We start from the raw sequence: 14,578 nt of genomic DNA, 5'->3' as shown, positions 1-14,578 counted from the left end.
GCATTTTTAACTTCATGTTCTAACAGAATCAGATAATAGGCTTACTATATTTATAGCATACTACTGAAGAAATAACAGATGATGAAGTGCTACTGATTGTTAACCCGAGATAGATGGAAATCTTATATTCAGCTGTTTACATTCATGGTGTCTTTAAGCATTATCAAAAAATCAAAACTAGACTTTCCTAAATTACTTGTAATAAATGGGAGATTAATTACTTAGTGTTAGAACTTTGAACCATTAATGGATGTTCAAGGCACTTTAACATTAATATATAATTCCACATCTATATCAAATTGATTCAACTAATCATTCTAGCAGCTCTTGCTCCAAAGAGATATACAGATAACAAAGAGACACAAGAAAAAGCATCTTTTATTGACCACAGAAACTTGGCCTGTACAGGGATCGAACCTGTGACCTTGGCGTTATTGGCACCACGCTCTAACCAACTGAGCTAACAGGCCGCCGTTCGTGCTGGGCTGGGGGACACGCATATGAAGAATTGCTAATGTCAGTGAACCCCAGATAGTTTGAAAGCTTATTTTCAGCTGTTTACCCATAAGGTATATTTATATATTATCGACATGAAGAAACAAATATCACAAAAAAATCAATACAAATGAGATTTTCAATCTTAGTGTTAAAACTTAGAACCATTAATGTATTTTCCATGTGGTTTAGCAATACATAACAGTTCATCATCTATATTAAATTAATTCATCTACTCATTCTATCAGCTCCTGCTCAAAGGAAATATAGAGATAAACATCAGACAGAAGAAAATGCTTGTAATAAATGAGAGATTTAGTTACTTAGTGTTAGAACTTACAACCATTAATGGATGTTCAAGGCACTTTAACATTAATATATAATTCCACATCTATATCAAATTGATTCAACTACTAGCAGCTCTTGCTCCAAAGAGATATACAGTTAACAAAGAGACACAAGAAAAAGCATCTTTTTTTTAACACAGAAACTTGGCCTGTACAGGGATCGAACCTGTGACCTTGGCGTTATTAGCACCACGCTCTAACCAACTGAGCTAACAGGCCGCCGTTCGTGCTGTGCTGGGGGACACGCATATGCAGAACTGCTAATGTCAGTGAACCCCAGATAGTTTGAAAGCTTATTTTCAGCTGTTTACCCATAAGGTATATTTATATATTATCGACATGAAGAAACAAATATCACAAAAAAATCAATACAAATGAGATTTTCATTCTTAGTGTTAAAACTTAGAACCATTAATGTATGTTCTATGTGGTTTAGCAATAAATAACAGTTCATCATCTATATTAAATTAATTCATCTACTCATTCTATCAGCTCCTGCTCAAAGGAAATATAGAGATAAACATCAGACAGAAGAAAATGCTTGTAATAAATGAGAGATTTAGTTACTTAGTGTTAGAACTTACAACCATTAATGGAAGTTCAAGGCACTTTAACATTAATATATAATTCCACATCTATATCAAATTGATTCAACTAATGATTCTAGCAGCTCTTGCTCCAAAGAGATATACAGTTAACAAAGAGACACAAGAAAAAGCATCTTTTTTTTAACACAGAAACTTGGCCTGTACAGGGATCGAACCTGTGACCTTGGCGTTATTAACACCACGCTCTAACCAACTGAGCTAACAGGCCGCCGTTCGTGCTGGGCTGGGGGACAAGCATATGAAGAATTGCTAATGTCAGTGAACCCCAGATAGTTTGAAAGCTTATTTTCAGCTGTTTACCCATAAGGTATATTTATATATTATCGACATGAAGAAACAAATATCACAAAAAAATCAATACAAATGAGATTTTCATTCTTAGTGTTAAAACTTAGAACCATTAATGTATTTTCTATGTGGTTTAGCAATAAATAACAGTTTATCATCTATATTAAATTAATTCATCTACTCATTCTATCAGCTTCTGCTCAAAGGAAATATAGAGATAAACATCAGACAGAAGGAAATGCTTGTAATAAATGAGAGATTTAGTTACTTAGTGTTAGAACTTACAACCATTAATGGATGTTCAAGGCACTTTAACATTAATATATAATTCCACATCTATATCAAATTGATTCAACTAATGATTCTAGCAGCTCTTGCTCCAAAGAGATATACAGATAACAAAGAGACAGAAGAAAAAGCATCTTTTATTTAACACAGAAACTTGGCCTGTACAGGGATCGAACCTGTGACCTTGGCGTTATTAGCACCACGCTCTAACCAACTGAGCTAACAGGCCGCTGTTCGTGCTGGGCTGGGGGACAAGCATATGAAGAACTGCTAATGTCAGTGAACCCCAGATAGTTTGAAAGCTTATTTTCAGCTGTTTACCCATAAGGTATATTTATATATTATCGACATGAAGAAACAAATATCACAAAAAAATCAATACAAATGAGATTTTCATTCTTAGTGTTAAAACTTAGAACCATTAATGTATGTTCTATGTGGTTTAGCAATAAATAACAGTTCATTATCTATATTAAATTAATTCATCTACTCATTCTATCAGCTCCTGCTCAAAGGAAATATAGAGATAAACATCAGACAGAAGAAAATGCTTGTAATAAATGAGAGATTTAGTTACTTAGTGTTAGAACTTACAACCATTAATGGATGTTCAAGGCACTTTAACATTAATATATAATTCCACATCTATATCAAATTGATTCAACTAATGATTCTAGCAGCTCTTGCTCCAAAGAGATATACAGTTAACAAAGAGACACAAGAAAAAGCATCTTTTTTTTAACACAGAAACTTGGCCTGTACAGGGATCGAACCTGTGACCTTGGCGTTATTAGCACCACGCTCTAACCAACTGAGCTAACAGGCCGCCGTTCGTGCTGGGCTGGGGGACAAGCATATGAAGAATTGCTAATGTCAGTGAACCCCAGATAGTTTGAAAGCTTATTTTCAGCTGTTTACCCATAAGGTATATTTATATATTATCGACATGAAGAAACAAATATCACAAAAAAATCAATACAAATGAGATTTTCATTCTTAGTGTTAAAACTTAGAACCATTAATGTATTTTCTATGTGGTTTAGCAATAAATAACAGTTTATCATCTATATTAAATTAATTCATCTACTCATTCTATCAGCTTCTGCTCAAAGGAAATATAGAGATAAACATCAGACAGAAGAAAATGCTTGTAATAAATGAGAGATTTAGTTACTTAGTGTTAGAACTTACAACCATTAATGGATGTTCAAGGCACTTTAACATTAATATATAATTCCACATCTATATCAAATTGATTCAACTAATGATTCTAGCAGCTCTTGCTCCAAAGAGATATACAGATAACAAAGAGACAGAAGAAAAAGCATCTTTTATTTAACACAGAAACTTGGCCTGTACAGGGATCGAACCTGTGACCTTGGCGTTATTAGCACCACGCTCTAACCAACTGAGCTAACAGGCCGCTGTTCATGCTGGGCTGGGGGACAAGCATATGAAGAACTGCTAATGTCAGTGAACCCCAGATAGTTTGAAAGCTTATTTTCAGCTGTTTACCCATAAGGTATATTTATATATTATCGACATGAAGAAACAAATATCACAAAAAAATCAATACAAATGAGATTTTCATTCTTAGTGTTAAAACTTAGAACCATTAATGTATTTTCCATGTGGTTTAGCAATAAATAACAGTTCATCATCTATATTAAATTAATTCATCTACTCATTCTATCAGCTTCTGCTCAAAGGAAATATAGATTTAAACAAGATACAGAAGAAAATGCATTTATTTCAACATTAAAGCAGCGTTAAGTGTTTGCTTGGAGAGTGGTAGAAAGTATGTTCTTGGCATTTTTAACTTCATGTTCTAACAGAATCAGATAATAGGCTTACTATATTTATAGCATACTACTGAAGAAATAACAGATGATGAAGTGCTACTGATTGTTAATCCGAGATAGATGGAAATCTTATATTCAGCTGTTTACATTCATGGTGTCTTTAAGCATTATCAAAAAATCAAAACTAGACTTTCCTAAATTACTTGTAATAAATGGGAGATTAATTATTTGGTGTTAGAACTTTGAACCATTAATGGATGTTCAAGGCACTTTAACATTAATATATAATTCCACATCTATATCAAATTGATTCAACTAATCATTCTAGCAGCTCTTGCTCCAAAGAGATATACAGATAACAAAGAGACACAAGAAAAAGCATCTTTTATTGAACACAGAAACTTGGCCTGTACAGGGATCGAACCTGTGACCTTGGCGTTATTAGCACCACGCTCTAACCAACTGAGCTAACAGGCCGCCGTTCGTGCTGGGCTGGGGGACAAGCATATGAAGAATTGCCAATGTCAGTGAACCCCAGATAGTTTGAAAGCTTATTTTCAGCTGTTTACCCATAAGGTATATTTATATATTATCGACATGAAGAAACAAATATCACAAAAAAATCAATACAAATGAGATTTTCAATCTTAGTGTTAAAACTTAGAACCATTAATGTATTTTCCATGTGGTTTAGCAATAAATAACAGTTCATCATCTATATTAAATTAATTCATCTACTCATTCTATCAGCTCCTGCTCAAAGGAAATATAGAGATAAACATCAGACAGAAGAAAATGCTTGTAATAAATGAGAGATTTAGTTACTTAGTGTTAGAACTTACAACCATTAATGGATGTTCAAGGCACTTTAACATTAATATATAATTCCACATCTGTATCAAATTGATTCAACTAATGATTCTAGCAGCTCTTGCTCCAAAGAGATATACAGATAACAAAGAGACAGAAGAAAAAGCTTCTTTTATTTAACACAGAAACTTGGCCTGTACAGGGATCGAACCTGTGACATTGGCGTTATTAGCACCACGCTCTAACCAACTGAGCTAACAGGCCGCCGTTCGTGCTGGGCTGGGGGACAAGCATATGAAGAATTGCTAATGTCAGTGAACCCCAGATAGTTTGAAAGCTTATTTTCAGCTGTTTACCCATAAGGTATATTTATATATTATCGACATGAAGAAACAAATATCACAAAATAATCAATACAAATGAGATTTTCATTCTTAGTGTTAAAACTTAGAACCATTAATGTATTTTCCATGTGGTTTAGCAATAAATAACAGTTCATCATCTATATTAAATTAATTCATCTACTCATTCTATCAGCTTCTGCTCAAAGGAAATATAAGATAAACATCAGACAGAAGAAAATGCTTGTAATAAATGAGAGATTTAGTTACTTAGTGTTAGAACTTACAACCATTAATGGATGTTCAAGGCACTTTAACATTAATATATAATTCCACATCTATATCAAATTGATTCAACTAATGATTCTAGCAGCTCTTGCTCCAAAGAGATATACAGTTAACAAAGAGACACAAGAAAAAGCATCTTTTTTTTAACACAGAAACTTGGCCTGTACAGTGATCGAACCTGTGACCTTGGCGTTATTAGCACCACGCTCTAACCAACTGAGCTAACAGGCCGCCGTTCGTGCTGGCCTGGGGGACAAGCATATGAAGAATTGCTAATGTCAGTGAACCCCAGATAGTTTGAAAGCTTATTTTCAGCTGTTTACCCATAAGGTATATTTATATATTATCGACATGAAGAAACAAATATCACAAAAAAATCAATACAAATGAGATTTTCATTCTTAGTGTTAAAACTTAGAACCATTAATGTATTTTCTATGTGGTTTAGCAATAAATAACAGTTTATCATCTATATTAAATTAATTCATCTACTCATTCTATCAGCTTCTGCTCAAAGGAAATATAGAGATAAACATCAGACAGAAGAAAATGCTTGTAATAAATGAGAGATTTAGTTACTTAGTGTTAGAACTTACAACCATTAATGGATGTTCAAGGCACTTTAACATTAATATATAATTCCACATCTATATCAAATTGATTCAACTAATGATTCTAGCAGCTCTTGCTCCAAAGAGATATACAGATAACAAAGAGACAGAAGAAAAAGCATCTTTTATTTAACACAGAAACTTGGCCTGTACAGGGATCGAACCTGTGACCTTGGCGTTATTAGCACCACGCTCTAACCAACTGAGCTAACAGGCCGCCGTTCGTGCTGGGCTGGGGGACAAGCATATGAAGAATTGCTAATGTCAGTGAACCCCAGATAGTTTGAAAGCTTATTTTCAGCTGTTCACCCATAAGGTATATTTATGTATTATCGACATGAAGAAACAAATATCACAAAAAAATCAATACAAATGAGATTTTCAATCTTAGTGTTAAAACTTAGAACCATTAATGTATTTTCCATGTGGTTTAGCAATAAATAACAGTTCATCATCTATATTAAATTAATTCATCTACTCATTCTATCAGCTTCTGCTCAAAGGAAATATAGATTTAAACAAGATACAGAAGAAAATGCATCTATTTCAACATTAAAGCAGCGTTAAGTGTTTTCTTGGAGAGTGGTAGAAAGTATGTTCTTGGCATTTTTAACTTCATGTTCTAACAGAATCAGATAATAGGCTTACTATATTTATAGCACACTACTGAAGAAATAACAGATGATGAAGTGCTACTGATTGTTAACCCGAGATAGATGGAAATCTTATATTCAGCTGTTTACATTCATGGTGTCTTTAAGCATTATCAAAAAATCAAAACTAGACTTTCCTAAATTACTTGTAATAAATGGGAGATTAATTACTTAGTGTTAGAACTTTGAACCATTAATGGATGTTCAAGGCACTTTAACATTAATATGTAATTCCACATCTATATAAAATGTATTAATCGAATCTTTCTAGCAGCTCTTGCTCCAAAGAGGTATACAGTTAACAATGAGAGATAAGAAAAAGCATTCTTTTAACTCAGACACCTGGCATGTACAGGGATCGAACCTGTGACCTTGGCATTATTAGCACCACGCTCTAACCAACTGAGCTAACAGGCCACCGTGTGCACAGTCATGGGGGACAAGCATATGAAGAATTGCTAATGTCAGTGAACCCCAGATAGTTTGAAAGCTTATTTTCAGCTGTTTACCCATAAGGTATATTTATATATTATCGACATGAAGAAACAAATATCACAAAAAAATCAATACAAATGAGATTTTCATTCTTAGTGTTAAAACTTAGAACCATTAATGTATGTTCTATGTGGTTTAGCAATAAATAACAGTTCATCATCTATATTAAATTAATTCATCTACTCATTCTATCAGCTCCTGCTCAAAGGAAATATAGAGCTAAACATCAGACAGAAGAAAATGCTTGTAATAAATGAGAGATTTAGTTACTTAGTGTTAGAACTTACAACCATTAATGGATGTTCAAGGCACTTTAACATTAATATATAATTCCACATCTATATCAAATTGATTCAACTAATGATTCTAGCAGCTCTTGCTCCAAAGAGATATACAGTTAACAAAGAGACACAAGAAAAAGCATCTTTTTTTTAACACAGAAACTTGGCCTGTACAGGGATCGAACCTGTGACCTTGGCGTTATTAGCACCATGCTCTAACCAACTGAGCTAACAAGCCGCTGTTTGTGCTGGGCTGGGGGACAAGCATATGAAGAATTGCTAATGCCAGTGAACCCCAGATAGTTTGAAAGCTTATTTTCAGCTGTTTACCCATAAGGTATATTTATATATTATCGACATGAAGAAACAAATATCACAAAAAAATCAATACAAATGAGATTTTCATTCTTAGTGTTAAAACTTAGAACCATTAATGTATGTTCTATGTGGTTTAGCAATAAATAACAGTTCATCATCTATATTAAATTAATTCATCTACTCATTCTATCAGCTCCTGCTCAAAGGAAATATAGAGATAAACATCAGACAGAAGAAAATGCTTGTAATAAATGAGAGATTTAGTTACTTAGTGTTAGAACTTACAACCATTAATGGATGTTCAAGGCACTTTAACATTAATATATAATTCCACATCTATATCAAATTGATTCAACTAATGATTCTAGCAGCTCTTGCTCCAAAGAGATATACAGTTAACAAAGAGACACAAGAAAAAGCATCTTTTTTTTAACAGAGAAACTTGGCCTGTACAGGGATCGAACCTGTGACCTTGGCGTTATTAGCACCACGCTCTAACCAACTGAGCTAACAGGCCGCCGTTCGTGCTGGCCTGGGGGACAAGCATATGAAGAATTGCTAATGTCAGTGAACCCCAGATAGTTTGAAAGCTTATTTTCAGCTGTTTACCCATAAGGTATATTTATATATTATCGACATGAAGAAACAAATATCACAAAAAAATCAATACAAATGAGATTTTCATTCTTAGTGTTAAAACTTAGAACCATTAATGTATTTTCTATGTGGTTTAGCAATAAATAACAGTTTATCATCTATATTAAATTAATTCATCTACTCATTCTATCAGCTTCTGCTCAAAGGAAATATAGAGATAAACATCAGACAGAAGAAAATGCTTGTAATAAATGAGAGATTTAGTTACTTAGTGTTAGAACTTACAACCATTAATGGATGTTCAAGGCACTTTAACATTAATATATAATTCCACATCTATATCAAATTGATTCAACTAATGATTCTAGCAGCTCTTGCTCCAAAGAGATATACAGATAACAAAGAGACAGAAGAAAAAGAATCTTTTATTTAACACAGAAACTTGGCCTGTACAGGGATCGAACCTGTGACCTTGGCGTTATTAGCACCACGCTCTAACCAACTGAGCTAACAGGCCGCTGTTCATGCTGGGCTGGGGGACAAGCATATGAAGAATTGGTAATGCCAGTGAACCCCAGATAGTTTGAAAGCTTATTTTCAGCTGTTTACCCATAAGGTATATTTATATATTATCGACATGAAGAAACAAATATCACAAAAAAATCAATACAAATGAGATTTTCATTCTTAGTGTTAAAACTTAGAACCATTAATGTATTTTCCATGTGGTTTACCAATAAATAACAGTTCATCATCTATATTAAATTAATTCATCTACTCATTCTATCAGCTTCTGCTCAAAGGAAATATAGATTTAAACAAGATACAGAAGAAAATGCATTTATTTCAACATTAAAGCAGCGTTAAGTGTTTGCTTGGAGAGTGGTAGAAAGTATGTTCTTGGCATTTTTAACTTCATGTTCTAACAGAATCAGATAATAGGCTTACTATATTTATAGCATACTACTGAAGAAATAACAGATGATGAAGTGCTACTGATTGTTAACCCGAGATAGATGGAAATCTTATATTCAGCTGTTTACATTCATGGTGTCTTTAAGCATTATCAAAAAATCAAAACTAGACTTTCCTAAATTACTTGTAATAAATGGGAGATTAATTACTTAGTGTTAGAACTTTGAACCATTAATGGATGTTCAAGGCACTTTAACATTAATATATAATTCCACATCTATATCAAATTGATTCAACTAATCATTCTAGCAGCTCTTGCTCCAAAGAGATATACAGATAACAAAGAGACACAAGAAAAAGCATCTTTTATTGACCACAGAAACTTGGCCTGTACAGGGATCGAACCTGTGACCTTGGCGTTATTGGCACCACGCTCTAACCAACTGAGCTAACAGGCCGCCGTTCGTGCTGGGCTGGGGGACACGCATATGAAGAATTGCTAATGTCAGTGAACCCCAGATAGTTTGAAAGCTTATTTTCAGCTGTTTACCCATAAGGTATATTTATATATTATCGACATGAAGAAACAAATATCACAAAAAAATCAATACAAATGAGATTTTCAATCTTAGTGTTAAAACTTAGAACCATTAATGTATTTTCCATGTGGTTTAGCAATAAATAACAGTTCATCATCTATATTAAATTAATTCATCTACTCATTCTATCAGCTCCTGCTCAAAGGAAATATAGAGATAAACATCAGACAGAAGAAAATGCTTGTAATAAATGAGAGATTTAGTTACTTAGTGTTAGAACTTACAACCATTAATGGATGTTCAAGGCACTTTAACATTAATATATAATTCCACATCTATATCAAATTGATTCAACTACTAGCAGCTCTTGCTCCAAAGAGATATACAGTTAACAAAGAGACACAAGAAAAAGCATCTTTTTTTTAACACAGAAACTTGGCCTGTACAGGGATCGAACCTGTGACCTTGGCGTTATTAGCACCACGCTCTAACCAACTGAGCTAACAGGCCGCCGTTCGTGCTGTGCTGGGGGACAAGCATATGCAGAACTGCTAATGTCAGTGAACCCCAGATAGTTTGAAAGCTTATTTTCAGCTGTTTACCCATAAGGTATATTTATATATTATCGACATGAAGAAACAAATATCACAAAAAAATCAATACAAATGAGATTTTCATTCTTAGTGTTAAAACTTAGAACCATTAATGTATGTTCTATGTGGTTTAGCAATAAATAACAGTTCATCATCTATATTAAATTAATTCATCTACTCATTCTATCAGCTCCTGCTCAAAGGAAATATAGAGATAAACATCAGACAGAAGAAAATGCTTGTAATAAATGAGAGATTTAGTTACTTAGTGTTAGAACTTACAACCATTAATGGAAGTTCAAGGCACTTTAACATTAATATATAATTCCACATCTATATCAAATTGATTCAACTAATGATTCTAGCAGCTCTTGCTCCAAAGAGATATACAGTTAACAAAGAGACACAAGAAAAAGCATTTTTTTTTAACACAGAAACTTGGCCTGTACAGGGATCGAACCTGTGACCTTGGCGTTATTAACACCACGCTCTAACCAACTGAGCTAACAGGCCGCCGTTTGTGCTGGGCTGGGGGACAAGCATATGAAGAATTGCCAATGTCAGTGAACCCCAGATAGTTTGAAAGCTTATTTTCAGCTGTTTACCCATAAGGTATATTTATATATTATCGACATGAAGAAACAAATATCACAAAAAAATCAATACAAATGAGATTTTCATTCTTAGTGTTAAAACTTAGAACCATTAATGTATTTTCTATGTGGTTTAGCAATAAATAACAGTCTATCATCTATATTAAATTAATTCATCTACTCATTCTATCAGCTTCTGCTCAAAGGAAATATAGAGATAAACATCAGACAGAAGGAAATGCTTGTAATAAATGAGAGATTTAGTTACTTAGTGTTAGAACTTACAACCATTAATGGATGTTCAAGGCACTTTAACATTAATATATAATTCCACATCTATATCAAATTGATTCAACTAATGATTCTAGCAGCTCTTGCTCCAAAGAGATATACAGATAACAAAGAGACAGAAGAAAAAGCATCTTTTATTTAACACAGAAACTTGGCCTGTACAGGGATCGAACCTGTGACCTTGGCGTTATTAGCACCACGCTCTAACCAACTGAGCTAACAGGCCGCTGTTCGTGCTGGGCTTGGGGACAAGCATATGAAGAACTGCTAATGTCAGTGAACCCCAGATAGTTTAAAAGCTTATTTTCAGCTGTTTACCCATAAGGTATATTTATATATTATCGACATGAAGAAACAAATATCACAAAAAAATCAATACAAATGAGATTTTCATTCTTAGTGTTAAAACTTAGAACCATTAATGTATGTTCTATGTGGTTTAGCAATAAATAACAGTTCATCATCTATATTAAATTAATTCATCTACTCATTCTATCAGCTCCTGCTCAAAGGAAATATAGAGATAAACATCAGACAGAAGAAAATGCTTGTAATAAATGAGAGATTTAGTTACTTAGTGTTAGAACTTACAACCATTAATGGATGTTCAAGGCACTTTAACATTAATATATAATTCCACATCTATATCAAATTGATTCAACTAATGATTCTAGCAGCTCTTGCTCCAAAGAGATATACAGTTAACAAAGAGACACAAGAAAAAGCATCTTTTTTTTAACACAGAAACTTGGCCTGTACAGGGATCGAACCTGTGACGTTGGCGTTATTAGCACCACGCTCTAACCAACTGAGCTAACAGGCCGCCGTTCGTGCTGGCCTGGGGGACAAGCATATGAAGAATTGCGAATGTCAGTGAACCCCAGATAGTTTGAAAGCTTATTTTCAGCTGTTTACCCATAAGGTATATTTATATATTATCGACATGAAGAAACAAATATCACAAAAAAATCAATACAAATGAGATTTTCATTCTTAGTGTTAAAACTTAGAACCATTAATGTATTTTCTATGTGGTTTAGCAATAAATAACAGTTTATCATCTATATTAAATTAATTCATCTACTCATTCTATCAGCTTCTGCTCAAAGGAAATATAGAGATAAACATCAGACAGAAGAAAATGCTTGTAATAAATGAGAGATTTAGTTACTTAGTGTTAGAACTTACAACCATTAATGGATGTTCAAGGCACTTTAACATTAATATATAATTCCACATCTATATCAAATTGATTCAACTAATGATTCTAGCAGCTCTTGCTCCAAAGAGATATACAGATAACAAAGAGACAGAAGAAAAAGCATCTTTTATTTAACACAGAAACTTGGCCTGTACAGGGATCGAACCTGTGACCTTGGCGTTATTAGCACCACGCTCTAACCAACTGAGCTAACAGGCCGCTGTTCATGCTGGGCTGGGGGACAAGCATATGAAGAATTGGTAATGTCAGTGAACCCCAGATAGTTTGAAAGCTTATTTTCAGCTGTTTACCCATAAGGTATATTTATATATTATCGACATGAAGAAACAAATATCACAAAAAAATCAATACAAATGAGATTTTCATTCTTAGTGTTAAAACTTAGAACCATTAATGTATTTTCCATGTGGTTTAGCAATAAATAACAGTTCATCATCTATATTAAATTAATTCATCTACTCATTCTATCAGCTTCTGCTCAAAGGAAATATAGATTTAAACAAGATACAGAAGAAAATGCATTTATTTCAACATTAAAGCAGCGTTAAGTGTTTGCTTGGAGAGTGGTAGAAAGTATGTTCTTGGCATTTTTAACTTCATGTTCTAACAGAATCAGATAATAGGCTTACTATATTTATAGCATACTACTGAAGAAATAACAGATGATGAAGTGCTACTGATTGTTAACCCGAGATAGATGGAAATCTTATATTCAGCTGTTTACATTCATGGTGTCTTTAAGCATTATCAAAAAATCAAAACTAGACTTTCCTAAATTACTTGTAATAAATGGGAGATTAATTACTTAGTGTTAGAACTTTGAACCATTAATGGATGTTCAAGGCACTTTAACATTAATATATAATTCCACATCTATATCAAATTGATTCAACTAATCATTCTAGCAGCTCTTGCTCCAAAGAGATATACAGATAACAAAGAGACACAAGAAAAAGCATCTTTTATTGACCACAGAAACTTGGCCTGTACAGGGATCGAACCTGTGACCTTGGCGTTATTGGCACCACGCTCTAACCAACTGAGCTAACAGGCCGCCGTTCGTGCTGGGCTGGGGGACACGCATATGAAGAATTGCTAATGTCAGTGAACCCCAGATAGTTTGAAAGCTTATTTTCAGCTGTTTACCCATAAGGTATATTTATATATTATCGACATGAAGAAACAAATATCACAAAAAAATCAATACAAATGAGATTTTCATTCTTAGTGTTAAAACTTAGAACCATTAATGTATTTTCCATGTGGTTTAGCAATAAATAACAGTTCATCATCTATATTAAATTAATTCATCTACTCATTCTATCAGCTTCTGCTCAAAGGAAATATAGATTTAAACAAGATACAGAAGAAAATGCATTTATTTCAACATTAAAGCAGCGTTAAGTGTTTGCTTGGAGAGTGGTAGAAAGTATGTTCTTGGCATTTTTAACTTCATGTTCTAACAGAATCAGATAATAGGCTTACTATATTTATAGCATACTACTGAAGAAATAACAGATGATGAAGTGCTACTGATTGTTAATCCGAGATAGATGGAAATCTTATATTCAGCTGTTTACATTCATGGTGTCTTTAAGCATTATCAAAAAATCAAAACTAGACTTTCCTAAATTACTTGTAATAAATGGGAGATTAATTATTTGGTGTTAGAACTTTGAACCATTAATGGATGTTCAAGGCACTTTAACATTAATATATAATTCCACATCTATATCAAATTGATTCAACTAATCATTCTAGCAGCTCTTGCTCCAAAGAGATATACAGATAACAAAGAGACACAAGAAAAAGCATCTTTTATTGAACACAGAAACTTGGCCTGTACAGGGATCGAACCTGTGACCTTGGCGTTATTAGCACCACGCTCTAACCAACTGAGCTAACAGGCCGCCGTTCGTGCTGGGCTGGGGGACAAGCATATGAAGAATTGCCAATGTCAGTGAACCCCAGATAGTTTGAAAGCTTATTTTCAGCTGTTTACCCATAAGGTATATTTATATATTATCGACATGAAGAAACAAATATCACAAAAAAATCAATACAAATGAGATTTTCAATCTTAGTGTTAAAACTTAGAACCATTAATGTATTTTCCATGTGGTTTAGCAATAAATAACAGTTCATCATCTATATTAAATTAATTCATCTACTCATTCTATCAGCTCCTGCTCAAAGGAAATAT

The 14,578-nt window shown here is 33.4% G+C and overlaps 12 non-coding genes across 12 annotated transcripts; all 12 read right to left on the bottom strand.

Annotated features, from left to right (window-relative positions):
* Nucleotides 1-987: 987 nt before the first annotated feature.
* On the bottom strand, nucleotides 988-1,061 carry TRNAI-AAU (transfer RNA isoleucine (anticodon AAU)). Its single transcript has one exon. It is a non-coding gene; the product is annotated as a tRNA-Ile (tRNA).
* Nucleotides 1,062-2,181: 1,120 nt separating this feature from the next.
* TRNAI-AAU (transfer RNA isoleucine (anticodon AAU)) lies at nucleotides 2,182-2,255 on the bottom strand. Its single transcript has one exon. It is a non-coding gene; the product is annotated as a tRNA-Ile (tRNA).
* A 523-nt stretch (nucleotides 2,256-2,778) lies between these two features.
* On the bottom strand, nucleotides 2,779-2,852 carry TRNAI-AAU (transfer RNA isoleucine (anticodon AAU)). The gene has a single exon. It is a non-coding gene; the product is annotated as a tRNA-Ile (tRNA).
* Nucleotides 2,853-3,375: 523 nt separating this feature from the next.
* TRNAI-AAU (transfer RNA isoleucine (anticodon AAU)) lies at nucleotides 3,376-3,449 on the bottom strand. The gene has a single exon. It is a non-coding gene; the product is annotated as a tRNA-Ile (tRNA).
* Nucleotides 3,450-4,231: 782 nt separating this feature from the next.
* TRNAI-AAU (transfer RNA isoleucine (anticodon AAU)) lies at nucleotides 4,232-4,305 on the bottom strand. Its single transcript has one exon. It is a non-coding gene; the product is annotated as a tRNA-Ile (tRNA).
* Nucleotides 4,306-6,021: 1,716 nt separating this feature from the next.
* Nucleotides 6,022-6,095, bottom strand: TRNAI-AAU (transfer RNA isoleucine (anticodon AAU)). The gene has a single exon. It is a non-coding gene; the product is annotated as a tRNA-Ile (tRNA).
* A 1,973-nt stretch (nucleotides 6,096-8,068) lies between these two features.
* Nucleotides 8,069-8,142, bottom strand: TRNAI-AAU (transfer RNA isoleucine (anticodon AAU)). Its single transcript has one exon. It is a non-coding gene; the product is annotated as a tRNA-Ile (tRNA).
* A 523-nt stretch (nucleotides 8,143-8,665) lies between these two features.
* Nucleotides 8,666-8,739, bottom strand: TRNAI-AAU (transfer RNA isoleucine (anticodon AAU)). Its single transcript has one exon. It is a non-coding gene; the product is annotated as a tRNA-Ile (tRNA).
* A 1,373-nt stretch (nucleotides 8,740-10,112) lies between these two features.
* TRNAI-AAU (transfer RNA isoleucine (anticodon AAU)) lies at nucleotides 10,113-10,186 on the bottom strand. Its single transcript has one exon. It is a non-coding gene; the product is annotated as a tRNA-Ile (tRNA).
* Nucleotides 10,187-11,305: 1,119 nt separating this feature from the next.
* TRNAI-AAU (transfer RNA isoleucine (anticodon AAU)) lies at nucleotides 11,306-11,379 on the bottom strand. Its single transcript has one exon. It is a non-coding gene; the product is annotated as a tRNA-Ile (tRNA).
* A 1,120-nt stretch (nucleotides 11,380-12,499) lies between these two features.
* TRNAI-AAU (transfer RNA isoleucine (anticodon AAU)) lies at nucleotides 12,500-12,573 on the bottom strand. The gene has a single exon. It is a non-coding gene; the product is annotated as a tRNA-Ile (tRNA).
* A 1,638-nt stretch (nucleotides 12,574-14,211) lies between these two features.
* Nucleotides 14,212-14,285, bottom strand: TRNAI-AAU (transfer RNA isoleucine (anticodon AAU)). Its single transcript has one exon. It is a non-coding gene; the product is annotated as a tRNA-Ile (tRNA).
* Between the last annotated feature and the right edge of the window lie 293 nt (nucleotides 14,286-14,578).

The sequence above is a fragment of the Triturus cristatus genome, chromosome 5_1 (assembly GCF_964204655.1).
Source record: "Triturus cristatus chromosome 5_1, aTriCri1.1, whole genome shotgun sequence".
In the NCBI taxonomy this organism is placed as follows: domain Eukaryota; kingdom Metazoa; phylum Chordata; class Amphibia; order Caudata; family Salamandridae; genus Triturus; species Triturus cristatus.
Note: the sequence above shows the minus strand (reverse complement) of the source record. Positions and strands in the feature narration are given on the sequence as shown.